This window comes from Peromyscus eremicus, chromosome 8b, assembly GCF_949786415.1.
Source record: "Peromyscus eremicus chromosome 8b, PerEre_H2_v1, whole genome shotgun sequence".
In the NCBI taxonomy this organism is placed as follows: Eukaryota; Metazoa; Chordata; class Mammalia; order Rodentia; family Cricetidae; genus Peromyscus; species Peromyscus eremicus.
Window position 1 is genome coordinate 46,052,195 of NC_081424.1, and position 27,495 is coordinate 46,079,689.

The 27,495-nt window shown below is 45.2% G+C and overlaps 1 protein-coding gene and 1 non-coding gene across 2 annotated transcripts in view; both read left to right on the forward strand.

The window, feature by feature from the left end:
• Window positions 1-27,495, forward strand: part of Sash1 (SAM and SH3 domain containing 1) — a 170,076-nt gene that overhangs the window by 42,504 nt on the left and 100,077 nt on the right. The gene's annotated exons all lie outside the window — the stretch shown is intronic.
• On the forward strand, window positions 24,730-24,861 carry LOC131918929 (small nucleolar RNA SNORA36 family). Its single transcript, XR_009381148.1, has one exon. It is a non-coding gene; the product is annotated as a small nucleolar RNA SNORA36 family (small nucleolar RNA).

The window sequence follows — 27,495 nt, forward strand, 5'->3', positions numbered from 1 at the left end:
CAGGTTATCAAATGGCTTTGCAGGTGCCATTCCCACAGCTCCAGAGCCTAGAAATCCATGTTCGATGCGTTCCAGGTTCATCCACTCTTCAGGCCACACATCCAATGCCAGATTCTTGCTCGGAGTTGCCTTTCTCAGTGATTAGCTTGTCATGGTTTAGACCGATGGCAATTCATTGTCTTGTACAGCTCCAAGCATGCCCCCACTTTTTATTTAATTCCATCTCAATTTTAAGTATATTTCTAGATTTTTAGTCCTTCCTTCAAACAAACCATATATCACCACCTGCATGTTTACCTGTCACAACAGCTTCCGGCCTGAGGGCTTGGAGGAGCTGTGCTCTGTGTTCCTAGGTTGCCCTGGAAAAGACAATTGAGAGGTAGCTTTGAGAAAGAGTAACCTACCCAAAGCGGTAAGGACATTAGCATGTATTAGTAGCTTTGAGAAACAATAACCTACCCAAAGCTGTAAAGATACTCCACAGAAGAAACAGTGGCTTAATGTGTGTCATGTGATTGCAAAGTCATTTAGAAGACAGCCTCAAGGGGCCAGGGATGTAGATCAGTTGATAAGGGTGCTTGCCTAACATGCAGGAAGCTCCAAGTTCAGTTCCCAGCACTACATCCACTAGATGGGTCGGTGTACGCCTATAACCCTAGCCCCTTAAAAAGTGGAGACAAGAGCATCAGGAGTTGAAAGGCATCCTCAGCCACATAGAGAATTGGAGGCCATCCTGTACATGAGACCCTGTATCCAAAGCAACATACTAGCATTGAGTACGGAAAGCTTGGGGGTAACAGGTGAAATCGTTTTATGGCTTTGTTTTAGTCTAAATCTTCTGGGTAAATCTTGGCATTTGAGAAAAATATTCTGTAAAAAGGTGTTTAGATATTTGTGTTCAGCTTCGAAATGTCAGGGGTGGGGACCCTGCATGATGCCTAAGAGCTAATTACATGTCAGCTAGCGAACCAACCGGCCAGAAGGACAGCTTTCCTACAGAGATGCTTGACTTTGCCCTGAAAAAAAGAAAAGGTTTTGATAATTATGTTAGTAATTACCTTTCTGGACTAGATGACAAGCTATTTCTCGAGGGCCTGACTGGAATGCAGCATTTGGTCATGTGTCCCTGGGGCCAGTGTTGAGGAGGGAAACAGGGAGTAGGATGGTAGGAGGGCCGCAGTACACGCAGAGGTTCTCACTCACATAGCGACGGGGAGCATTTTTTACTTAGCACCAAATAGGCCTTAAAGGGATGGTGTGTTTGGACAGCAGCCGTGGCTTCCGCTGGGGATAGGGACATTAGTGTTTGTGTGCAGCAGGGAAGAGGCCCATATTTCCACACATTTGGCACCTCCCTGAGTACCATGCGATTATTTTTTTGGCTGGGAGAAGAGGCAATCAGAAGTGACAGCAGCTTTCCAAGTCCATAATGGGCTCATCTCTAGCGATGCTAAGTCTGGCATCTGTCAAAGCGGCACCCTGGCCAGGAAAGGGGGCACGTGCTCCTGGTGGCCTGTTATTACTGGCAGCATTCGCTTCCAAGGTGTCTTTGAGGTTAAGGCTTCGGAGTTTTGCAGAAGACAACGATGTGTGTGGTCCTTGGTGTGGCGTAGAGCTGATATAGACATCTCCACTTAGGGTGACCTACAGTTGGTGGTGTGCGTTGAAACCTGGCCTGGAGTCTCTGCCAAGTTGTTATCATGGTGATGTGTGTGCAAGAGAAAGGGAGCCAGGTAGAGACTCAGCCAGGTTTTGGAAACATAAACAAAGATACTGCACTGGATTGCCCCGAAGGGGGACACCAAAACCACTGTCCCTGGTGTGGGGATGCTACTAGGGTCTCATTATAATTTCTTGCAATTTTAATAATTATTTTTCAGATTAAGTTTTAATAAGTTAACCATCCCAGATAACGTAATCTTTCCAGATAGAGCTCTTAAGTAATATAGCAGCAATAAAAGCAGGTGTGATGGTACCCATCTGTCGTCCTAGCACTTAGGAAGCTGAGGCAGGAAGACTGGGGGGTGCCTTAGTTTCCCCGTCTGTCACCATCTCATGGTTAAGAGGAGTAAGTAAAACAAACTGTAGGTCACCCTATGTGACTTAGAACTGTCTTGTTTCCTTTCCTTTCCTTCCTCTTCCCAGTTCAGACATTCCTGCAGGAGTGCAGAAGAGTTCCCACTATTGATACTTCATTAATATTTATGCACACGACGGCCGGGGTGTGGGATTTTAGCATTTTATTTAGGGAAATTTCAAACACACATCAACAGCACGTGACAATGGGTTTCCTGTGCACGGCCCCCATCCTCAGCAGTTCCCAGCATCCTGTTACTCTTATCTTGTCTTTACTCCTCCCCCAATACTTTTATGACTCTTGAAGGGCGTTTGTTTTTTAGGTTTAAAAAAAAAAAATGCAAGCACAGTGTAATGCACAGTCATGCGGTTGAGTATCTGTGTCCATCCCAATAAGCATTAGTTGAGTTTGTTTATGTGCATGATCAACTGAAAATATTTAGTGAGCCTCGAGCCTGTACTTGGCATTTTAGCTCTTCGAGAGATGCCAAGTACAAATGTTTTCTCAACTCGGAGAGAGCTCAGAGTGTGGCGGCGGCGGGCATGAGAGGAGCTAGCAGACTCTTTGAGGGCACACAGGAATGCAGATGAGGGTCCCTGGCTCAGTAGGAAAGTCTGGAAGCATCCTGGAGGTGACACCTGGGTGTCTCAGATACAAAGAATTTGAAAGGCTGACGACATGTTTTGATAGCAGAGGTGAGCATAAAGTGGAATAACCAAGGCGCAGGTCAAGATCGTAGTTTGGGTGGAGGTCAAAGGTTGAGAGGGGAAATGAGACCTTGAGGGAGCATCATTTGTTCTGGGTCATTGGAAGCGAGGACTGAAGGTCGTGGGGACATAGTCATGTTGCTTTTCCTGAGACCTTGGATTAGCAAACGCAGAAAGAGATCAAGCATAATGCTATTCTGATTTGTCCTTTAGACAAAACAAAACAAAAATATTTCCGTTTTTCACCTCCATTGGCCGGCTGGGCCAAGGTGAATTTGTTCTTGTTTGCCATAGCTTCATGTGGATGGATATATTTAGTCCATCCTGTGTGGGGCTTTTTCTTGTGTTCTGTTGATCACTCTTCTATGTAGACAGCAGAGTCCGTAGAAAGCATAACTTCTGCTCATCGGAGCTCCTAAATATTCTAGGAAGTATAGGGAATGCGAAGTCACTTAACTTAATCTGTAGGATACTGGTGTTGCTAGGGAAGGCACCCAGAGCTGAGAATATGGGACACCTGCACCCTTAGTGTTCCTGTTCCAGTTTCCATCAGATAAAATTGAGAGCCATGTTACATATACTCCTGAATTACCCTGCTGGAGCCCCCACCCTCCGAAACTGGCTGCTGTGAAAGGCATTTGTTTTCGTTTTGTTTCGCTTTGTGTTAGCCTCCATTATTCTCTAGCTTTGGGCCACTGTTGACTTGCAGATTGCAATCGGAATCAGTGGGCCCCGAGACGGGAGTCTGAAGTCCATTTCTGCTGGGGGATTCGCACACTTGATGTCAAAACACACTGAGGCATTATATCTTAAGCCAGATGGTAACACTGCCCCCTGCTCTGGCTCCTCGCAGACAAAGTCACATTTGTGTACCCGTGGCCGGTCCCAATTTAGTCAGCAGTTTTTGTGCATTGCACGGAGTGAATGTCACCATAAACAGATCTCTTGGCGCTGGGTTTGATCTTGGCATACGGTACCTCTGTTTATTAAGAAGGACTTTGCCAATCCAACAATGGATGTGTGGCTTTTCATCTTTTTCCTTGGACATCTTTGCAGGCTGCTTACGCAATCACAGACACCTGTGCGTTGTGTGATGCTTTGGTCAGAGCGCAGACAGATCTGCAGTTTTCAAAAACACACCAGCAACCTCCTCATCTCTTTGCTCACAAGTGGTCAGAAATGACTGGTTTTAGTTTGCGTCGATGACATACACTGTGCCTGGAAGAAGAAACTACCCCAAATGGATTCTGTTTAAAATAGAAACACCTGGGTGAGGAGATGAGCGGACTATGTATCCTATAAGGCGTCTGCCACTCAAACAGGATGGCCTGAGTTCAGACCCCGAGAATGCATGCAAAAGCCAAAAGTTGAGATTTGTGTCTGTAACCCTAGTGCTGGCAGTTGGTGAAGACAAACAGAGAGATCCCTGGAGCTCACTAGCCAGCTAGCTGGTCTAGCCAATGAGTGAGCTTAAGTTCAGTGAGAGACACTGCCTCAAACACCAGAAGCTACCTGAGAGCCCCACCCCCACCACACACACAGGAGAACACATGCATAGGATACATAGACGGAAAATAATAAAAATATTTAAAGACGAACAGTTGCCAGAAAGGGAACACTTTACACTTTGTGATTTGTTGTTTCTGCTTAGGTAGCTCTGACAGAATTGCGGAATGCCAGTGAAATTCACATTGACTGGGGAGAAAAAAAAAAAGCCAAGAAATTCAAGTACAAGGGGCCTCTCCATGGAAAAATCAGCAGCTCCCTGGAGCAGGAGGCACATGGCAACATCACCAGGCCTTTCCAGTAAGGCCCAGGGCCAGTACTTTTTTTTTGGAGCCTTGGAATATTGAGACCAAGTTGCCAAAATTGTAGTGTGATCTAAATGTTTACATTTAACAAACCTCTTTTTTTTTTTTTTTAAACATGGAAGATTACAGTGTAATTTATATGTGCTAATCACAAGCTAATTACAGGCTACTTTTAAAAAAGTGTTTAATTTGTAACTCACTAGAGGCGGTTTGGTCTTGAATGAAACAAAGTTTCAAGGGATATGATGGGCTAGATGGCGAAGTATCCCCCGAAGGCTCCTGAATTAAAAGGCCTGGCTGTAAATGGATGGGGCGTTTTGGAAGTGATTGTATCGTGAGGGTCCTGATGATCAAAGATTAATTCATCACTGATAGAGTCATAATTAATGGCACTCGTGGGAGGCGAGGGAGACTCTGGAGGTGGTGCCTGTCGGCAGAGGTCGGTTTCTGGGGTTCATGCTTTAGGAGTATACGCTGTCCTGTTCCTTATTCTGCCTTTTGCCTCCTCGGCATGTTTCATCATATTCACCCCCCCACCCCCCCATGATGCTCGGCTCACCAGTCCTAGCTGGTAAAGAGCAGTAGACCATGGACGTAGACCGCTCACACTGTGAGCCAAAATTAATTCATCTGTCCTTGTTCTGAGTTGTTTTCTCAGATATTCTGTTACAGGGGTGAATGCTTGTGTGTTTTCTGGCAGTGAAAAGGAGTTTTCTAGGCTATGTCTCTCATGTCGTTTGGTGAGACAGTCTGAGGTGAGATTGGAGAGCTTTGAGGAAGATGTGATGGACCTAGACTAAGTAGCCAGCCATCTATCTTCCAGGGTTCTTCTTGGCGAGAGTTAGCATCTGGAATAGGGTCACAGCCGTGTCCATGGAGAATCCAGTGTGGAGGTCACCTGGGGGGCTGGGCTGTGTTCTTTGCAGCTGATATCATGGCTACCATTGGCCTCCTGGTCTACAGGTCATCTCTCTCTCTCTCTCTCTCTCTCTCTCTCTCTCTCTCTCTCTCTCTCTCTCTCTCACACACACACACACACACACACACACACACACTCATCCATTTAAATCCTGGGGATTTCACCTCAAGCCTTGGATATACCTGGCGAGTGCTCTTTCACAGTGAGATGCTACTCCTTAGCCCCAATACCCAGTGTGATGGTTGGCTGTGTTTTGAAACCTCTTTTTCCATTACTGTACCCGTTGCGGCAGGGTACTTTGATTTGCAGTTGCTCTCCCCCGAACCCCCTTTTGGAAGTTTCAAGGTTTCCCCTCATTTATTCATCCATCATCCTCTTATGTTTTTTTGAGACAGGGTCTCTCTATGTAGCCCTGACTGGCGTGGCATTCGCTCTGTAGCAGGCTACCCTTGACGTTTTGGCACTCCTAATGCCTCAGCCTCCTGGGATGACTGGCATGTACCTCCACAACCAGCTTTGAGAGGAGGAAAGCAAGATAGCGAGCTATTGATAAAATTCGTTTTATGTTATCAGTTGGTTCAGCTTTTCAACCATGTGTGCAGGATCTGGAAGGACAAAGCTAGAGTCCTGAGATGGTACATCTCAGGACCCCAGAGCCCAATTCCTGCTTTTTCTGTAATATTCCCTAATGTGACATTGCTCATCAGAGAAAATCAGTGCTAATATCCCCACCCCGTTGATCTGTCAGTTTATATCCCTACCTCCCCCAAATGCCAGGCCCTGCATTACAAGTGGAGACTTAATTGAACACCTTTAGCAGGAGAATTAGAGTGCAGCTTCAGGAAGTGAGGCAACTGCTTCTATCTTTGGCATTCCAAGGCCTGTGAATAAATTATTCATTTGTAAGGGGTAGTTTGAGAGACTTTCTGCAATTACTTAAAATATGAAGATGGTCTAAATTTGTGCTACAGCAACGCCATTTATCTCATAGACCCAGCAGAAACTGATGGAACTTAATCAAAAATAAATCAAGGACAAGTCCAAACCAAATTGGAAGCACTGTCATGAATATTCGTGAACATCTGGATGTGTTTGTGGGGGTGTGCATTATTTTTCTAATGTGTGCAGCAGCAGAGGCATGCCTCTCTTAACAGCGAAGCCGAGAGGAAGATGGATTTCCATCTGTGATTTCAAAGGGTGTTTGTGTTTGTCTGTGTTTGTCCTTTCTCCTTAGGGTGTGGGCTTCTCTTCTCTGAGATATTCCTTTGATCTCGTTCATCTGTTGAAATCTGTTTTGGTATTTTATCTGAATTCTTGGTTGGAGTCAGGCACTTCGCTCATGGAGATTAAACATTTCTTTATGTGGGAGGATTTTAACTTAAGGGAAATTTTACTATTTAATGTTTTTTGATGAATCTTTTACATGTCAGTGATGTTATAATTATCCATTGATCTATCTGCATCGTTAGGCTGGCTATGCATGTCTCAACCTCAGGGTATTTTATTTGCTGCAAGGAGCTGGAGTGAAGGGGCCGTGCTAATAACCATGCTGATAATTACCAATGTGACATTTTAAAAAGCACGGTAGGTGTGCTAAGGTTTCCACATCTCTTACCTTGTTGAGTTCTCTTAATGACCTTGTGAGGTGGGTATGAACAGTTAGTTGTATGGTATCCATTGGGCAGAGGCAAAAACCAGTGATCCATCCCCATGGACATGCTCCAGTCCACACTGCCCCTAGCTCAGACCTTTTGTGAATACCTTCACAGACTGTGTGTGTGTGTGTGTGTGTGTGTGTGCGCGCGCGCACCAGAATTTACAGTAATCCTCCTTGCCCCTGTTTCCCAAGTGCACCACCATACCTGGAAGATATTAGTTATTGATGAGGCTAAATAATCAGGAAGTTAGGACTTAACAGGATTTAACAGTGAGCAAGTTTCAAAGTTTCAAAGATGGAGATTTGAATAAGGAAGTTATTGCTCAATTCTCTGAACACCCCACCACTTGCTAATATCATGTTCTCTTCTCGAAGCCCCGCTAAGAGTCGTTTCTTGATTTACAGATTAAATCCTTGGGTGCTATACTATGGAGGGACAGAATTATAAAGCATAGTATAAAATATTAATCTTTTAAAGTCTTAGTTGTGGAAGGTATAATAATACATTTGTAAAATTTTTAAAAAGTCCCTGATGGAGAAACGTGATATCTAGTATCCGCTTGCTAAAGACAGGAATTACAGTTGGTGTTTTCTCTCGTCTTTCTGTGTACATGTACACACGGGCAATACTTGCCTGCCACAGATGAGTGGCAGCAAACACGCAAAGCCTGTCGATCTGTTGCTGGGGGGGGGAGGTGTTCTATAACAGCAAGTAATGTAAGAAATAAAGAGGGAACAATGAAAGTAGGTGTCAGAACTCAGCTTGCTCCGGACTGATTTAAATAGAATCAAACAACTTGACATACCTGGAAATTCTGTGAGACAACTCTGAATTTAAGGGAATCTGTTCAATGACATTCCTTACATTGTTCTTATTGTATTGTTCTTTGCGACTGCATCTATTTATTTATTGTGTGTGCGCCCCTCCCCCCACTCTGAATGCAGTGGGGTGTGTGTGTGTGTGTGTGTGTGTGTGTGTGTAGGTGAGAGGCCAACTTACAGGAGTCAGTACTTTCCTTCCTCCATATAGGGTCCAGGGATTGACTCAGGCTGTCAGGCTTAGTGGCAGGCATCCTGAGTGATTTTACCAGCCCATTGTCGTCGTCGTCGTCGTCGTCGTCGTCGTCGTCATCATCATCATCATCATCATCGTCATCATCATCATCATCATCAGACAGGGTTAGCCATGTTCTAGGCCCAGGGTGACCTTGAACTTGGTGATCCTCACACTTTGGTCCTGAGCAGCTGGCATTTATTGACATGTTGTCTCAGGGTTTCTATTGCTGCAATGAAATAACATGACCAAAAAGCAACTTGGGGTGGGAAGGGTTTACTCGGCTTATACTTCCATGTCACTGTTCATCATCACAAGAAGTCAGGGCAGGAACTCAAACAGCACAACCTGGAGGCAGGAGCTGATGCAGAGCCGTGGAGGGGTGCTGCGTACTGGCTTGCTCCCCATGGCTTGCTCAGGCTGATTTGTTACAGAACCCAGGACCACCAACCCAGAAATGGCACCACCTACCACGGGCTGGGCCCTCCCCCATCACTCACCAATCAAGAAAATGAATCTTACGGAGGCCTTTTTCTCAATTGAGGTTCCCTCCTTTCAGATGACTCTAGCTTGTGTCAAGTTGACATATAACTAGCCAGGACACATGCACCGTAACCGTGCCTGGTTTATATTCTTACATTCTATTAAAACACAACTGAAAACAGACTTCGGAAAAATTCCATTTGAGAAGTTGAAATAAGGTAAAGATATTTTGGTTTTACTTGTTTTTTATTTTTAAAGTGTTTTTCTTCTCTTTCTCCGTTTGTTTGTTTATTCTCTCTGTGTGTGTGTGTGTGTATGTGTGCGCGTGTGTGCACAGTGCATGCTCATGCACACATGCGACCGTCCATACCTGTGGAGCTTAGAGGACAACTTGCAAGCGGTTGCTTCTCCTTCTATCATGAGTCCCAGGGTTGAACTCAGGTTGTCAGGCTTGGTGGCAAGCACCATTACCAGCTGAGCCATATTGCTGACCCTGTAACTTTTTTCTTGACAATGAAATTTATTTAATAAGGCAACCTAATTTTAGAAAGTTCTATTAATATTTTAACTAAAAAAATTATGTGTATTAATTAGCGTGCAAAGTAGCGGATTTATTTTAGTGGCATTTTATAAATGCTTTGTTTTGGTTGGTCCTATTTCCCCGCATGTTGTGATTTTTTTTAGTATATTATGTAGAAATTCTTGATGAGACTGCTAAATGATGGCATGCAGCATTTTACTTGAGAATACGTGTTGGGAAACGATATCGTGACAACAGGACATCAAATACTTAGTGGGGTTCTGGTGTGTTTTAGTGATTTGGTAGCACAAGGAACTTGCTGTTAGGATAGGAGGCACAGCCATGTGTCAGGGAGGTCGTGTTACAGTGGGACAAGACACTCACAGATAAAGATCGGGTTAGTCACACTTGGACAGGGATTTGCCGAGAGCCGACTCCAGCCTCTGGTTCTGCCCCGTTCCCACGGAGCTGGATTGAACCCCTAGGAAGATGGGACCAAGATGAAAGTCACAGCCCGAGTGAAAGGGACAGTCTGGCTGGAATGGAGAGCAGTCTTCCTGGCTAAGGTCGGGACTCTGTAGTAAACACGTGCTTTAAGGATGGGGACAGCTTGTGTAATCCCCAGCTCATGCCGTGCAGTAAACAGGACCAACACATGGGGAGAGCTAAACTCTGGGTGATGACAGGGCGGGACTTAAAAACACAGTAGTATGTGGTGGTATTGTGTTCCCCAAAATATTGTGCACCCTAATAAACTTATCTGGGGTCAAAGAACAGAACAGCCACTAGATACAGAGGCTAGAAAATGGTGGCACACACACCTTTAATCCTAGCATTCGAGAGGCAGAAATCCCTCTGTATCTCTATGAGTTCAAGGCCACATTGGAAACAGCCAGACATGGTGACACATGCCTTTAATCCCAAGAAGTGAGCCTTTAATCCCAGGGAGTGATGGCAGAAAGCAGAAAGATATATAAGGCATGAAGACCAGAAACTAGAAGCTTTTAGCTGGTTAAGCTTTTAGGCGTTCAAGCAGCAGTTCAGCTGAGATTCATTCTGGATGAGGACTGAGAGGCTTCCAGTCTGAGGAAACAGGATCAGCTGAGGAACTGGCGAGGTGAGGTGGCTGTGGTTTGTTCTGCTTCTCTGATCTTCCAGCATTCACCCCAATAACTGGCCTTGGGCTTGTTTTTATAAATAAGACTTTTTAAGATTCATGCTACAGTAGTAGCAGAGCATTAATGCCAACTATAGTAATAATTAAGGTTTTTTATATATACACATTCATCTCTGTTTAGGTAGATATATTTTCATTAAATGCAATAATTGATTGATCAATTGTTTGATTGATAGAGAGAAGTTCTCACATATAGCCCAGGCAGTTTTGAACTCAGTGCAAATATAGCTCGATACACACACACACACACACACACACACACACACACACACACACACACTCTTGATTGTCCTGCTTCAGTCTCCCAAGTGCTGGGGTGACAGGCCTCTACTACTCAGTGTGCCTCTGATCACGTTCTTTAGAAGACATTTACTAGATACCTGTCATGTAAAAACATCACACACCCCCTCCCAAACTTCCACAGGTACAACCCATAAAATTTACTCTCTAAAACATACATTTCAGTGGTTTACAGTATTTTCATAATATTGTACACCTTTTTGCTAATTCCAAAATTCCATGGTACCTTGAGTTCTGTTTTTCGCCTTTCTATGGGACCCTACACTAAATATGTTGTCTATCACTGATCTCTGAGAGCAGAACAAGACCTTGGTACAGGATATGTGATCAATAAGTGTTTGTTGAATGAATGAGACACAGTGTTTGTGCATTGGGGAGCTACTTAGATTTTTATCATCAAAAATAAAGTTCTCTATTATTCTGTAGTTAAAAAAAAAACATAAGAAAAGCTCATTTAAAAGCAAGAAAGATTTTAGAATTAATGATTCCAAGAAGGCAGTGCCTGTATTACAGATGAACCTTCTGGCTAATAAAAATGTAAAATATGTTGAGGTTCACACATCTAATTAGAGGAGGAGAGGCACCCAATTAAAGTATATTAGGTAATAAAAAGCCCTTTCATGCTTTAAGGGTTGCTTCTATAAACCTATTTTTTTAATGTGGTTCTAAGAGATAGGCTGTTGTCTTATAATAGATATCAAAGTGTACAAGTCCAGAATTCAGTGAGAACAAACCCCGTAAAAACTAAAATAGAAAAGAAAAGTGTGTTTGAGTGAGGGCACTCCACCATAGACAGCTCCAGCCGTATTGTTGGTGCTGCACGCACCTTCTCCCTGTTAGTTTCTGGAGGGAGCGAGGAGGGCACACGGGAGATTGAGCCCAGGGACTGGTGTGTGCTAGATGAGCATTCTGGTCCCGATTCAAATCCCATTCCGCCCAATGGCGAGCTCTGAAGGACGGCGGCGCAGACTGGGAAATCCCTGGAGTTCTTCCTGGCCCCAGGAGAGATGGGGTCTGCTCTCAGCACAGCTCCCAACACTTTATACCCCGCCGGTGAAGGTGTTCTTCCAGCTTCCTGTTCCCTCTCTGCTGCACACCCTGGACGGAAACACCTCCACACATCTCACAGGCCTACCTGTCCCTTGAGCTCTGACATTCTCGTTCTCACAGCTTGTGGTGTGCATGGAACGTGTGTGGGGGCGGAGGTCGTGGTGTGGTGTGGTGTGATGTGGTGTGGTGTGGTGGTGTGTGTTTATGTGTGCGCGTGTGTGAGCGAGTGAGTGAATGTGAGCTGTGAGCAGATACTGGTAGACTAGAGGAAATATTCTAAAGGGAAAGAGAGCAGGAAGGAAGGAGACTAGAGAAACGAAGCCCCTTGCTCCCGCCCTGACCCCCGTCCCCCATGGTTATGGGTTGAGAGATCTGGCAGGAGGTCGGTAGTTCTCCTCTATTCCTGGGCTTCTACACCATCATCGGGGTGCAGCCTGGTTGAGAGTGAAGTTTCTGAGGCGCGGCCTCTCCATCAGTGGTTTTTCCCTTTCCTCAGCTCTCAGGGCAGTTCTTGCTTGCTCTTGCCTACAACTCCTCATCGTCATCCCTTCAGGTTCATTCCCCTGTCTCACTACCTGCTTCTCCAGCCACTGAGCCCAGGGCCTGGTGCATGCCTTCTCTTCCTTGGGTCAAGTGCAACCAGCCCCCAGTCCTGGCTCCCACTGTCCCTCTTCACCCACTCTGGAAGCTTGTGCATCACGTAAGTCCCCCTACCCCATCTCACCAGAGAAACTTATTCTGCTTGGTGGCCAGGTTCTGTATCCAGCACAGCTGGAGGAGAACTGGGCTTCGTGGCTTGCACCGACATTGTGACTGTTACTTTTGCTGACTTTACTCGGTGTGTGAAGGAAAATAGGAATAGAAGGCAGAAAGAAAAGAGAAACCAGACATCGACAATATACCCCTTGGCTCCCCATCTCATTCTGTGCCGGCGAGAAGCTTCCGTGGGACACCTTAGAGATATTTTTCTCTGATAAAGAGGTGCCTTACAACCACCGGGTCCTTTGGGCCGATGGCAGGGACAAGAATGGACAGGACGGTAGATCACTCCAGGTGGTCACTTGTCTCATTTCTGGGTGCATGTCACTGGCCGTCTTCAAGGAGGTGAAAGCGGTGATTGAACACAGCCACCTTTTTACGCCGATTTGCCTCTGTGCTGCAGCCTGCTTGTTCGTCTGCATATTAGTTTTGGCCAGAGGAGCTTCAAAGAACGCTCCTGAAAGACTGCATTAAGAGACCCAGTGTGAGCCAGACCGATAGGAGGAAAACCTGCTTCTGAGCTGCAAGAGATAAGCAAGGAGTCGCTTGGCATTTGCTTAGCGCTGTTGTGATTCTTGCATTATGTTAAACAGTGCTGCTGTTGGCATACAGATTCCTAATGCCCCTCCTTAAACTCCTCTTCTGTGTGACTGCTCCCAGCTGAGGCAGCCCACGGATGCTCCAAGGACTCGATGGGGACTAAGAAAGATCCAGGCCAGTAAGGGAGAGAGTGGTGGCCCAGGCCTGGCCTCTGAGCTCAAGGGGGTTCTGCACAGGGTGGAGGGTGGTGGAGGAGGAGGAGTGGGTGCAGTCTAGAAGGTGTTGACCACAGTAGGGGTTGCAATAGATTAGCAGCGGCGGAAGGTGGCCTTGCTGGGTTGGAGCCAAGGGGTACCACAAAGTCACACCATGCAGCAGAGCTCACGTGGGCGGTTTACTGGGGGGGGGGGAGGTGCAGAGGCAGCCTCTGAGCGAAGGCAGAAGGAAGAAGGGGGGTGTAAGCTGGGCTTCCCTTCTGTAAGGGGACTTAGAGCATGCCCATAGGGACACAGTGGCTGTAGTAACTACATGTCGCTTCTTGGCTGCTGCTGCTGCTGCTGTGTCCTAATAGGTCTCTGAGAGCAGGCCAGTGTAAAATGCCTGAGTGCTAACAGGAATAGAAAGGAGAGTGGAATTTTTTTTTTTTTTGGTTGAGTTTATTTCTTCTTCTTCTCAACACTCCCTCCCCCACGCGGGAGAGAATAGACCACCAAGCTGCTCCCCAACCCCATCCTCTCCATTTTTAAAAGTGCTTTTCACACTTCTGTACAAAGATCACCACCACCCACCTTCAGAAATCTTTTCCTTTCCCCTTCAGAACTGAAGTCCTTTCCTCTTGCACAGCAACTTCTCGCTTCACCCTACTCCCAGCCCTGGCAACCACCACTCTACTTTCCAGCTCTATGACTTCCGTTACTCTAGATACCACATCCAAGTGAAATTCTGCAGTATTGATCCTCCTCTGATGGGCTTATTTCCCTTAGCACAATGTCTTCAGTGTTCATTCATGTTGGATCGTCTGGCACACTTTCCTTCTTAAAAAATATTTTTAGGGGGCTGGAGAGTGGTTAAGAGTGCATATTGCTCTTGCAGAGGACCCAAGCTGGGTTCCCAGCACCTACGCAAGGCGCTTCACAACAGCCTATAGCTCCGGCTCCTGGGGATATGACTCCCTCTTCTGGAATCTGATTGCACTGCACTTACATGTGCACACACCACTCCCCATACACACATAAACTTTAAAAGATTAGTATTGTTTGTATTTTTATGTCTGTGGGCCCATGTATGCGAGTCAGAGGACTACTTTGTAGACTCGGTTCTCTTTCTGCTGTGATGACTCAGGTTGTCTCAAGGCTTGCATGGAAAGTGCTTTCCCCCTCAGAGCCATCTAGCCGGCCCACAGTTTCTGTTTTAAGATTGACTAACATTGAGCTGGGTGGTGGTGGTGCATGCCTTTAATCCCAGCACTCGGGAGGCAGAGCCAGGTAGATCTTTGTGAGTTCGAGGCCAGCCTGGTCTACAGAGCGAGATCCAGGAAAGGCACCAAAACTACACAGAGAAACCCTATCTCGAAAAACCAAAAAAAAAAAAAAAAAAAAGATTGACTAATATTGAGTAATTTTATTTTCTCATCCAATTACTGACATTTACCTGTGACTGTGAGTGTGTACATCAGAGTTCCTGCATCTATTTCGTTAGGGGAAATATACCCAGAATGGCTGCTTTTAATTAACTGCATCCCCATACTCTTCAGAAGCCAACTGTTTGATCACATAGAGTTGGATCGATCGCTATTTTGAGGGACTTCTACGTTGTTTCCTCTCGTGGCTATATTATTTTGAATCTTGCCAGCAGAGTACAAGCATTCCCATTCTCCACATCTGCATCAACACTTACTTTCTGCTTGTTTTGGAAATAAAACCATGGTAACAGGTATGAGTGGCATCTCATCGTGGTTTGGATTTGCATTTTCCTAAGGATCAGCATCTTGGGGTGGTGTGTGGTGTTTCTGAAAGTGTCTCATGTGCCCAGGTGACATATAGTCTTTGGAAAAATATCTACACCTGTGTTTCTTTCCCTTTGAGGAGTGGGTTGGTTATTTTGTTGTTGAGTTGTGGGCATTCTTTCTTTGTGTATATTGTGGATATTAATCCTACATCAGACCTCTGATTTGTACATATTTTCCTCTGTTCTGGGTTGACATTCCCTAGGCTTGGTACTGTCCTCTGAGGCACAAACTTTTATAATGCTGATGAAGTCCAATTCATCTATTGTTTTTTTCTTCCCTGGGGTTTTTGGTGTCATACCTCAAAAATTATTGCCATATATTGTTAGGAAGCCTCCCCTCTGTATTGTCTTTAAGAATTCACTACTGTAAGCTCTTAGTTTAGGCCTTGGTCCGTCCTAAGTATGGTGTGTGAAATTCTCCCTCAGGTTCTGTTATCAAGAGATTTTAAAGAAGTGTGTGTGTGTGTGTGTGTGTGTGTGTGTGTGTGTGTGTACATGTACATGTCTGCTATAGTGTATTTGCTGGCTAATTTTATCTCAACTTGACACAAGCTATAGTCATCAGAGAGGAGGGAACCTCAATTGAGAAAATGCATCCATAAGATTGGGCTGTAGACAAACCCATCCCATAGGACATTTCTTAATTAGTGATTGATGTGGTGGGAGGACCCAGGCCACTGTGGGTGGAGCCACAACTGGACTGGTGGTCCTGGGTTCTATAAGAAAGCAGACTGAATAAGTCATGAGGAGCAAGCCTGTGAGCAGCACCCCTCCATGGCCTCTGCATCAGCTCCTGCGTCCAGGTTCCTGCGTCCAGGTTCCTGCTTGGTTTGAGTTTTTGCCCTGGCTTTCTTCAATGGACTGTGGTTCAGGATGTGTATGCCAAGTAAACCCTTTCCTCCCAAAGTTGGCTTTTTGTCATAATGTTTCATCATAGCAGTAGAAAAGTAACCAAGATAATATACATGTGTGGAGGTCAGAGGTCAACCTTGGCTGACAATCTCCTTGCCGTCCACCTTGTGAGACAGAATCTCATTGCTATTCCCCACTTTGTATGCTGGGTTAACTGGCCCGTCAGCCTTTGGGGATTTTCCCACCTCCCATCCCCCCCCATAGGTGCACTGGGGTCACAGATGCTCACTGCCACACTGGCTTATATGAGTTCTGAGAATTTGAAGTCAGATCCTTGCATTGCATTACAAGTGCCTTAGCCTTTAAGCCACCTCCCCAGCCCAAATGATTGGCTGCCCCTCTGTCTTGTTATTCCAAGCCACTCTGATGCCACTTCCTCTGCTGGCCCTTGCAAGTTTCTCCAGGAGAAGAGATGCATTTCTTTCTGAACGCCCATGGCGATTTTATTGCACGTATATCATGCCGTCTGCTCTTCTGTCCTGTATATTATTATTTACTATTCCTTTTCTTGTCTCACATTATAAGCCCGAGCATGGCCAGTGTTAAGTCACAGCCCTGTGTTCTTCAGATCATATGTCACAGTCCCTTGTGTCTCAGGCTGACCTGTATTTTTCAGCCGCTCACCATACGTCAGCTGGGTACCCAGTAACAGAGAGTCATAACCAGAGGTATTATGTGAATAGAAATACTGAGCTTAGAAATTTTATGACAGAATATTGAAGTTCAGTTTTGCCTCCTTTAAAGCGGAGTGCTGATGGTCTAATGTTGTTATTGCTGAAGAAAGAGAAAAGAGCTGTTTTGACACTGGTGGCCTAGGTAAAGATTTTTAACCAAGAGGTTTTCAGACATTGTCCTTGTGGACTGCAGTCACATTTAAAGGCAGATAACAGAAGATTCCCTTGTATTTGTCATAAAGTTGAGCTGCTGGAGGCAGTCATGAGGCATCTGTCAAATGACAGTCTGGTCATCCATCCTGCGGCTTGCTTTTGCCACACGTCGTAAGAGAACACTCTCTGTTTGACACGTATACACATGCTGCCTGTGGGAATCTTCATGGTGTCCGTCACCTGGAGGCTGTGGACACACTGAGGAGAGCGAATTTTTGAGAGCGTTTGTAGAGCAGTTCTTGAGGGTGCCCACTGCAAGAAACCACTGAAATACTGAAGTACAAATATGTTTGTTTATAAGAAGGAAAAAAAAAAAACCCAAGTTCATGGAAGCAGAGCTTTGCAGGACCCACATTTAACGATTCCGTGCCCAATCATGACGGAGGATGAATAATCCACAGCAGATGTTCTTAAAGCTGTCACCACTGGGCCTCTTGAGGCAAGGGTCATCTCCCTGCCTATAAAGCCAGGAACCATAATTACCAGCATTTACATTTTTGTCTATAGGCTAGCCTTAATTATAAGGTTGCAGTTAAAGTAATGTCCCACATGAAATGAAGCTGCATTTTATAAGGTGGTACGCAACCGCATCGCTTCAGAAATGCAGTGCTCTACCTAACGTGGGTCATAAAGAAGACCGCACTAACAAATGCGCCCAGGCGCCACAAGCTACCCCGAGGTGCCCTGTGAAGGCTCTGCCCCCAACCTGTGGAGCACCCATCAGAATCAGTGGTCTCCCAGGTCAGTATTTTCTTATTTAGGCAAAGCAACAAATTCTAGTCAAGTGTGTTACCCTGCCATTCAGTCAGCCACTAAATATTGATGGACCGTTTACTGTTTACCCTGGGGACTAAGAAAATGTAATATAAAAGTTTTTCCCGCACAAAGAACCCACATAAAATAGCAGGGCACTAAATTTTTGGAATATAACATTGTGCAGTTGCATCTACTCAACATTAATTGAGTACTCAATCTGTAAAAGGTGGTATTTCAGACTGCATGGAAAAAAAATACTCCTCTTTTAGCTGGGCGGTGCTGATGCATGCCTTAAATCTCAGCACTTGGGAGACAGAGGCAGGTGGATCTCTATGAGTTCAAGGATAGCCTGATCTACTTAGCGTGTTCCAGGATAGCCAGGGAAACATAGAGAAACTCTGTCTCCAAAAACATACATACATACATACATACATACATACATACATACATACATACATACATAAGGAAAGAATGGAAGGAAGAAAGGGAGAAAGAAAGAGAGGCTAGGTATGGTAGTGCATGCTTTTAATTCCAGCACTTGGGAAGCAGAGCCTGGAGGATCTCTGTGACTTCAAAGCCAGCCTGGTCTACATAGTGAGTTCCAAGACTATAGAGAAACACCATGTCTCAGCCAAGTGATGGTGGCGCATGCCTTTAATCCCAGCACTTGGGAGGCAGAGGCAGGCGGATCTCTGTGAGTTAGAGACCAGCCTGGGCTACACAGCGAGTTCTGAGTGAGCTCCAGGACAGCCAAGGCTACACAGAGAAACTTTGTCTCAAAAACAACAACAGCAACAACAAAAAACCAAAAAAAAAAAAAAAAGTCTCAAACAGACAAAACCAACCAACTAATTAATTAATAGAAATAATGCTTTTTAAACTTTCAGTAATTCTCTGTCCTCTTCCTCCTCCTCTTTTTTGAGACAGGGTCCCCGTATCCTAGGCTGACCTCAAACTCACTGTGTGGCCAGGCACCTATCCTCCTGTCTCTGCCTCCCGAGTGCTAGGGCTACAGGCCTTCACCACTGTGCCTGGCACATGCTGATATCTTGAAGTTAGAGTTCTTCAGTACACCACAGCTGCACCGAATGCTTCCAGAAACAAAGAAAAGTTTCCTTAATACTGATATAAAAAAAGACACAGGAAGCGTGTGGTGTTTGGCTTTGAAATCTGGAATCTGTACCATGGCTACTTTAATTACTAATGAATTCCCAAAGCAAGGGTAAACAGATATAAGGGATGAATTACAGGAAAATTATTAACTATTGAAAAAAAGGGGAAAGCTGTATTTTTAAAGGAAGCAACCCAGTGTGTCAGAATATTGCTATGATTTTAATAAAGACAATCAGAGGCAGGAGGGAAACATTTAGCCTTTGAACCTGGAGTCGGTGATTTCTTACCAAAGGGAGAGTTTCGTATCACTCCACTAGAACTTGGAGCCGTTTCATTAACTTTTGTTTATTGCGAGATGGGATTCTCACTATGTAGCCCAGGTTGGCCCCAAACTTGAGTTCTTTCTATCTCAGCCTCCTAAGTGCTAGGATTACAGGTGTGTTCCACCACACTCTGATGTCCTGTTTCTAAGAGGGGGACATGGGAAGGTTTTGGATGAGGAGAATGACATAAAGAGAGTGACCGAGTTCTGGGGAAGCTGGACTCAGCAAAAGAGCGTCTGCAAAATTGCAAAGAGCAAAGTTGTTGCTGCAGTCAAGAAGCACAGAGAGTCAGAACTGACAGGAAACCAGGCCATGGGAGACAGAAGCACGTCATGAGAGGAATCCCAATGGCGATGGATGGGGCAGTGTGCTGATGCTGTGGCGCACGTTCTACACTTCTTCATTGTTGCGCCCTGGGCATCTAACCTGACATGTGGTCATAAATGATCAACAAGAGGGAGTTGGAGGTAGTGGGCATGGGATATTCACTCAAGAAGTTTGGGCTGGGTGGTGGTGGCGCACTCCTTTAGCCAAAGGCAGAGGCAGGCGGATCTCTGTGAGTTAGAGATTTAGCCTGGTCTACACAGCTAGTTCCAGGACAGCCGGGGCTACACAGAGAAACCCTGTCTCGAACAACCAGAAAAGAAAAAGAAAAAGAAAAACAAAAACAAAAACAAAAAAAAGTTTGAACTATAGCTTTGAGGAATGCAATGAAAGAGTTGAGGAATGGCTTCCTTCCTTCCTTCCTTCTTTCCTTCCTTCCTTCCATCCTTCCTTCCTTCCTTCCTTCCTTCCCTTTGTCCCTCCCCCCTTCCCTAGCCCCTCTTTCCCTTTGTAAGGGAGAGTTAAACATGCCCATGTGCTGGAGGGAAGAGAGGAAAAGCATGGTAATGAAAGATTGAAAAAATGAAAGAGAGAAGAAATGTGGTGAGTTCCTCTCTTTTTCATGGTCTTTGTGTAAAGAGTTGGGACCTTCCTCCTTTAGAGAGTGGAAAGTACTTGGAACTGGCATTGTACTCAGGGGTGGGGCACTTAGCCCGGCATACTCAAAGTTCCATGTCACATCCCTAGCATCTTATAGACTGGATGGCTCCTATGACCCTCCTTTGGTCAGGAATTTGTCATTAGTATTTAGAGCAGGTGGAAGTGAATCCATATGGCTTGTTTCTGTTCTTTGGTTTGTATATTTACTGAAAAGAGTTACATAAGGAAATAGAAGAGACATTAAACCACTAGGTTGCAGAAGTCAGGCATGCTGACCATAAGGCCCAGTCAAAAAGCATATGAAGAGAACAGCTTCCAGAATTTTATTTTTATGCACAATCATGTGGATATTCTGTTGGGTGCAGAGTGGGAACTGAGAGTAGGTGATTCTGCAGTAGTAAGTAGATCAGTGGCTTAGAGTGAGTTCAGTAGGCAGGCACACTGGCCTTGCTGCCCCATAGCTAAGTGATGTGAGCAGCTGACTCAATGTCTCAAGTCTCCGGTTCTCCTTGTATTGAAAGGAGAACAGCTGGACATTCTGGTATATGACTCTAATCTCAGCAAGAGGGAGGCCGAGACAGGAAGTTTACAAGTTTCATGCTAGCCCGGGCTACATATCAGAGCCCCGTCTCAGAGGTGGGGGGAAAAAAAAAGAGAATTAGGAGGAAGTAAAACATAATGATAACAGTGTTAATTATGAGCAATGATCTCTTAAGCAAATATATCCAGCACGTAGTTATTAAACACCTGTTGTGTGCTGAGCCCTGGTCTTGCAAACAGCCAGCAGCCGTGAAGTAGAAGAAGTATGTGCTCCCAGGGAGCCATCACGCCACTGAGGACAAAGGTGCAGTAAAATATCTGCTAAAAGGCAGCGCAGGGGAGGAAGGGATTAATCTTGCTTACAGTTTGAGAGGATACAGTCCATTGTGGTGGGGCAGGGGTGACTGTAGGAGGCTGAGAGAGAGAGGAGAATGCTGGTGCCTTCTCCTTATTCATCCCAAATGCCGTGGGATGGCATTGCCCAGATTTAAAGTGAGCTTCCCTACTCTGGTTAATCCCTCCAGACGTGTTCAGATCCCTGTCTCCAACCACTCCAAACCCTGTCAAGCTGACAATATTAACCATTACAAGAGCTGAAGAAGTCTCTATAAGGCACGGACCACGCACAGTGGCAGGTTGTGCTTCATCGGTGGGATGTAACACTACTGACCTCATGAAGAGGAGACTGGGTGGGCTGGCCACGGTCTACCTAGCTTGGCTTTGAACTGGACTCTCCCGATGCTCCCTTCTCAGATTCCCAAATATCTGGGACTACAGACATATGCCACTGTGCCCAGCTTGGAAACAGTTTTCTTACTTTTCCAGAGATTTATTTATTTTTAAATTTGCGTGTATGTGCATGTGCTGAGTCTATGCACACGTACAACGTGCGTGCCTGAGCCTACGGCTGTCAGAAAATGCATCAGATTAAATGTACCAGGCTAAACTTGGGTCGTATGGAAGAATATCAAGTACTCTTAAACTGCTGAGCCTCCTCCTCTCCAGCCCCATGGTTTCTTATGTTTATGATGACAAACATGTAGGGCTTCCAATGGCCAGTGAATTTAGAATTCCTAAGTTAGTGCTGCTCCTAGTGTGTGCTTGGCGGCTGAAGAATTTAGGTATTGATATTAGTCAGTGATGAGTCAGTGATAGTTACGTGTGTCTGCGAAGTCTCGATTACTCCAAAGGGCCCTGGGTGCTTTGTCCTCACGTGTCTCCCCTTCCTTCAGTTAAAAGATAAGCACTAGGAAAGAGCCCGACTTTACTGAAGTTCGCTTGACACAGACTTTTTTTTTCCCCAACGGGCCCCCATATTTTGTCATATATCTGAGGCAGAAAACCAAACCCGTAAAGCAAAACTTGAAGGACTTACATTAATTAAACACCACGCAAAACTGTTCCCTGGAAACAGCTGAAGTTCAAGGTGAGTCGTGACTCAGGTTTGACGAGGAACCTTGTGTGATCGAAGTGCTGTGTGAGAGTATAGACATTAAAAGATAAATCCAAAAGGGTTTGGGAACATGCTGGCACTTGCCCCTGCAGACTTCAAGAACTGGAAAAATAGTGGGAATCCTCAGAGAGCCAGCACGCCGCTGTATTAAAGGAGAAGCCAGGTAGAAGGTGGGCAGCCATCGGTAGCTCTGTCATTGGACAAACGTCACTCCAGAGGGACTGCCCTCAAACCTCTTAGCCGAAGGCAATTCATTAAACCTCCCCACTAATTCATAGGATTGCCTTTAGCAAGAGGAAGCGCTTTGAAAGAGGGAATTAGGGGCCTGCCCTCATTAATTAAAAATAAACCCTTGATTTTTCCTGAAGCCAGAAGAGCTTTTGTGTAATTATGGTTTGGTAGGTAAAAACAATGCCACACCTAAAACCACACCCACCGAGACACTTGGCCTAACTGCCCCTGCAAGTATAACCAAGCTTTAGGGAGACTGCTTTTGTTCTTGTGTGAGCCATCCCAAAGCCTCTGGAGCATGTGTGTCCTGGGATGGTCACATGTGTGTGATTCAGTGGTTTGTGTGTAAGTGACATCCATCCAGTGTCTTCCCTTATTTCCTCTGGGATTGCTTGTTTTCAAAAGAATACATGGAACAGAGCGAGCATTTCAAGGTTTCCCAAAAACCTTGGCATGGAGTGTAACTTCCTAAGGGTTTGTTGTTTGGGGTGTGTGTGTGGTATGTGAATATCCCCTGTATCTTCTCCAGCACCGCCCACCCTGCAATCATGAGCACTTTTTGAGGTTCTCTCTGTCTCTGTCTCTGTCTCTGTCTCTGTCTCTGTCTCTGTCTCTCTCTCTCTCTCTCTCTCTCTCTCTCTCTCAGTGGACGAATAATGAATTTACAATAGGCTGCAGGAGGAGACACTTGTAAGGTCTGCTCAACTGGTAGATCTTAAAAATAGCTCTTGGACTTTGCGGTGTGGAGCGCCATGTGTGAGATCCCGGATGACATGTGTGCTTCATGTCGCAAAGCCCTTCACAAGTGTCACTCAATTAACTGCGTGCCCTCTCTGACAGGTGGCAGAGGCCCCTCTGTGGCTTGCAGAAAGGAGTTCCTCCCTCATGTCACTGGCTCAGGACATTATCTTTGTTTGGGGGCGGGGGTGGGTTGTTTGAAGAGAGACATCCTTTTGGGTCTTGAGTAATTTCGAAGTGCGTTTCAATGCCATGCTTTGCAACTTCTAACTTTTGTCAGACAAAGTCGGTTATTTGTCTGTTCGTTTTGTGGTTGTACTTCTGAAGTAGAACCCAGGGCTTTACCCAGGCTAGGTAAATGCTTTGCCTTTGGATGACTTCTTGTGCCAAAGTCACTTCTTGCCAACAGGATCAGAAAACACAGGAGAGAGCCACTTGGAGATTGACCTATCCTTTGGCAAGGTCTGCTGGAGAGACTTTGAGTACAAAGTAATTGGGGTCTTCAGGACAAGATAATGGGTTGGGATGGTGGTGGGAAACTGAGTACAGCCCGGATTTAGATGGCTGCCCTTTATTAGGACTGCTAGCAAGTAGTCGAGACTCAGGTACTACGTTGAGCAAGGATTAGACGGCATCCCTGTCCCGAGAGAAGAGGAGGGTTACTGAGCCATTACGAGAGCAAGGCCTCAGAAAATAAACAAAGCAGAAGGGTGGGCGCAGGCTAGGGAGTGGAGGAGGACAGAGGCCCTGGGAGCTGAAGGAAGCCCCTTTGCATGAGCATCAACCACAGGGTTCAGCAGATGAGCACAACCACGAGGATTGTGTGTGCACTCACCGTACATCAGGCACCCTCCAGAGCCTCAGTCACTCCTAGCACGTGTCTTGGACAAGACCTCTCTGTGCTTCAGCCTTTTCTTTGGTGAATGTAGGGTAGTAAAGCTTCACCCCTGATAAGCTTTTGGGGGAAACTAACTCAAAAAACATGAAGTCCTGAAAACAGTGTGTGGTATCAGACGGGTAGTTGGTAAAAACTGTCGATGATCGGTGTGAAGTAAGGAAGCCTGAGATTATATTGGTTTAAGTTGCATTACTATTATGAAACACTTGAGATAGCCAATTTATAAAGATAAAAGGTTAATTTGGCTCATAATTTTGGAGGGAGGGTCTGGCCCAAAAATCAAATGACACACTCCTTTGGGCCTCTGGCATAGTGGTTGGCAGGGGTCTCTTGCAGAGTAATCCACTCATCTCATGAGTCAGGAGGCAAAGCCAAACAAGAGGAGAAAGAGACCAGGTTCTACCAGCCCTCGTGAGAGCATGTTCACAGTGAGTTGACGAGGTCTCTATCAGCTACTTTTCTGTACTGTGACAGAACACTTATGATCAAGGCTGTATGCAGAGAGTTTATTCTGGCTTCTGGCTCCAGAGGGATAAGAGTTGGCCATGGTATGGCAGCAAGTGGCGGGTGTGGTGGCAGGCACAGGGAGCCAAGCTCACACTACAAGCCTGAAGCAGGGAGAGAGAGAACACAGGAATGGTATCAAGCTTTGAAACCTCAAAGCGTGACACACTTCTTCCAGCAAGGCCACACCTCTTAGACCTCCCCGGACAGTGTCCCCAAGCAGGGACCAAGTGTTCAATTGCCCAAGACTGTGGGGAACATTTTTCCATTTCTCGTTCACACCACCACAATGTCTCCTGAGGACTCCACTCCCTAAAGATTCCACCCCACCCCAAAGTGTTGAGTTCAGTTCAGAGCAGCCTCCCCGTTCTGTGAATTAAACTTTGGGACATTGAAAGTGGCTAACGGAAATGATGGAATAGAGAATATTACACTATTCATATACTTCCTAGTCTACACCAATTAAAAAAAAAATCCACCATCTTCCAGTAGCCCTAGTTTGAGGATCCAGTCTTTAACATAAAGACTTATGTGGGATGCCCATTCAAACTGAGACAGGCTTGATTTGTGGATAGAGATCCAGTGGGTGCCCTCAGGGGGAGGCAGATGCAAGGTAAGCACTAGTGGGGCACCCCTGGTGGGTGCTTAGGTGGTGTGTGGGGTTTGTGAGGTGCACTGAGCAGGTAACCCACGGGCATCTGCTGCCGATCTTTCTGTAGTTAGAATAACACCTCATTGGAGCAATCACTGACTTTTTTTAATGTATGCCATTTGATTGAAATTATTTAAGAGCTGATCTTCAAGAAAACAGTTCTTTGGTTTTATTGGCAATGCCTTCCTCTCTGTTCCACGGTGATCTCAGGATAAGTCGGGACAAATGGCTGTTTGTGATCCCTAACAAAACCCTGGGCACATGTGGTAGAAGATATTTATAGAGCATGGTGTGGCTTCTGCCCTTCATTGAGTGTGTTTCTGTCATTGTTTGGCTTTACAGCTTCAGCATACTGCCTTTCTCTTGCTTTATGAATCAAATCTACAGTCATTAATTAATCTACCTCATTAATGAAATGTAAATTGATTTATAAATTTTCATTGATGATTACTATGTATAACACACTGGTTTTGTTTTTTTTTTGCACCATGAGATCTCCACATTCCCCCTTCTGTATTTTAATATTTTTTATTCATTCATTCAACAAATTTTTATTAAATACTTAATCTATACAGGTCCTTTGTTAGGTCTGGAGACAATGGTAAATAACTAAACATAAGTACCCTGGAAGCCTTGTTGGCAGAAGAATGTGATTATACCCAGATATGGGAGGACCTGACTCAGTCCCAGGGGTCCAGGGAAGCCAATGGAGGAGGTGAAGCTTCTAGTCTTTCTAAAGTTCTGTCAAAAGTACACTTCACACTCGAGGCTCCAGTCACGACCTTCAAAGATGTCTGCAGTCTTTGCTCGGCACTGACGGTTGCCTGGTGACTCCTTCTTTCCTGTTCCCACTTCCCACAGGGTGCATCCCTCACCCTAGCTCCGGAACACTTGGCGAACTCTGAGGAGGTTTACATACTGCTCTGTATATAATTTAGGGCAAGGCACTAAAGAATCCTCCGTGGCCCAAGACCACATTTTCTCTTCAGTACAATAGGCATTTTCAAGAGTGGTTAAGGGCAACTGGGTGCCGAGGAAAATTTAGTGTATTCAAAGAAGGGCCTTCGGAGCAACCCTGTTTTAAGGTTTAACATCTAAAGTTTATGAGTTTTGTGGCAAAGGTAAATGCTCCTCCTGGATTGTCTTTGTCAATTTGTACAGAGTGAACGAAAACGGTGAAGTAGGGATGCTTTGATTGGCATACATCGTTTTAAGGCTCCATAGGGAAGAATGTGGCTGACTTGGACTTGGATTCTTACCACTTTAGAAGTTAGGTCTTTAAGAAACAGAAAAGCAGAGGGTCTGGAGAGGTGACCCAGCAGTTAAGAGTACCAGATACTCTTCTAGAAGACCAAAGCTCGATTCCCAGCATCCATGTTAGGCGGCTCACAACTATTTGGGACTCCAGCTTTTAGAGGATCTGATGTCTCTGGCCTGTGTGGATGCTCACATATGCACACATGCACAAACACATACACACCCAATTAAAAAACAAAACCTTAGCAATAAAACCGAAACGCCAGATCTGTTTGTATCGTGCAAAACTCTTTAGCATCTTGACCCTCTAATTATAACCCTACTTGTGTCTGCTTCCTTTTGAAATGGACTTGTGGTGCTTAGGGACATTGCCAGCCTCCCCATCCTGTTTCCCAGGTATATCACTCAGCGTGTTCAGACTCCCTAGGAAAGGACCATGTGTGTTCTGCCCTTGGCCATCATGTCTGAATATGTTTCCTGTTTGTACTCTTTTGAGAGTTTTATTTGTTTGCTTTTCCTGAGGAAAAAAATTGCTATCTGGTAGGGAAATATTGGCATAATGGACTGCTTACACGCAAATTTTCTGTGCATGCCGTGTGTGTGTGTGTGTGTGTGTGTGTGTGTGTGTGTGTGTGTATATATATATATATATATGTTTTCTAATTACCACACCCTCATGCTATTTAGGTGATGGAGGTCTAGCTGAGAAGAAGCTTCCGTTCTTCTTTTCTTTTCTTTTTTTTTTTTTTTTTTTTTTTTTTTTTTTTCGAGACAGGGTTTCTCTGTGTAGTTTTGCACCTTTCCTGGAACTCACTTTGTAGACCAGACTGGCCCTGAACTCACAGAGACCCTCCTGCCTCTGCCTCCCGAGTGCTGGGATTAAAGGCATGCGCCACCACTGCCCGGCCCATTCTTTTCTATGCCTTACAGAGAGAGAGAGAGAGAGAGAGAGAGAGAGAGAGAGAGAGAAAAGGACCAGACAGTTAAGAAAAGGAAGAGAAAGGCAAAATTCTTCTAGGAAAAAGTCTTGTTTTGTCTTAATTTAAATTATACATTGTAATAAAAACAACATAGTATTAGATATGTGATCTGTTTTGAGGGGAGGATTTAAGACAGGGTCTCAAGTAGCCCAGGCTGGCCTCTAATTCACTATGCAACTGAGGATGACCTTGAACTTCTGACCCTC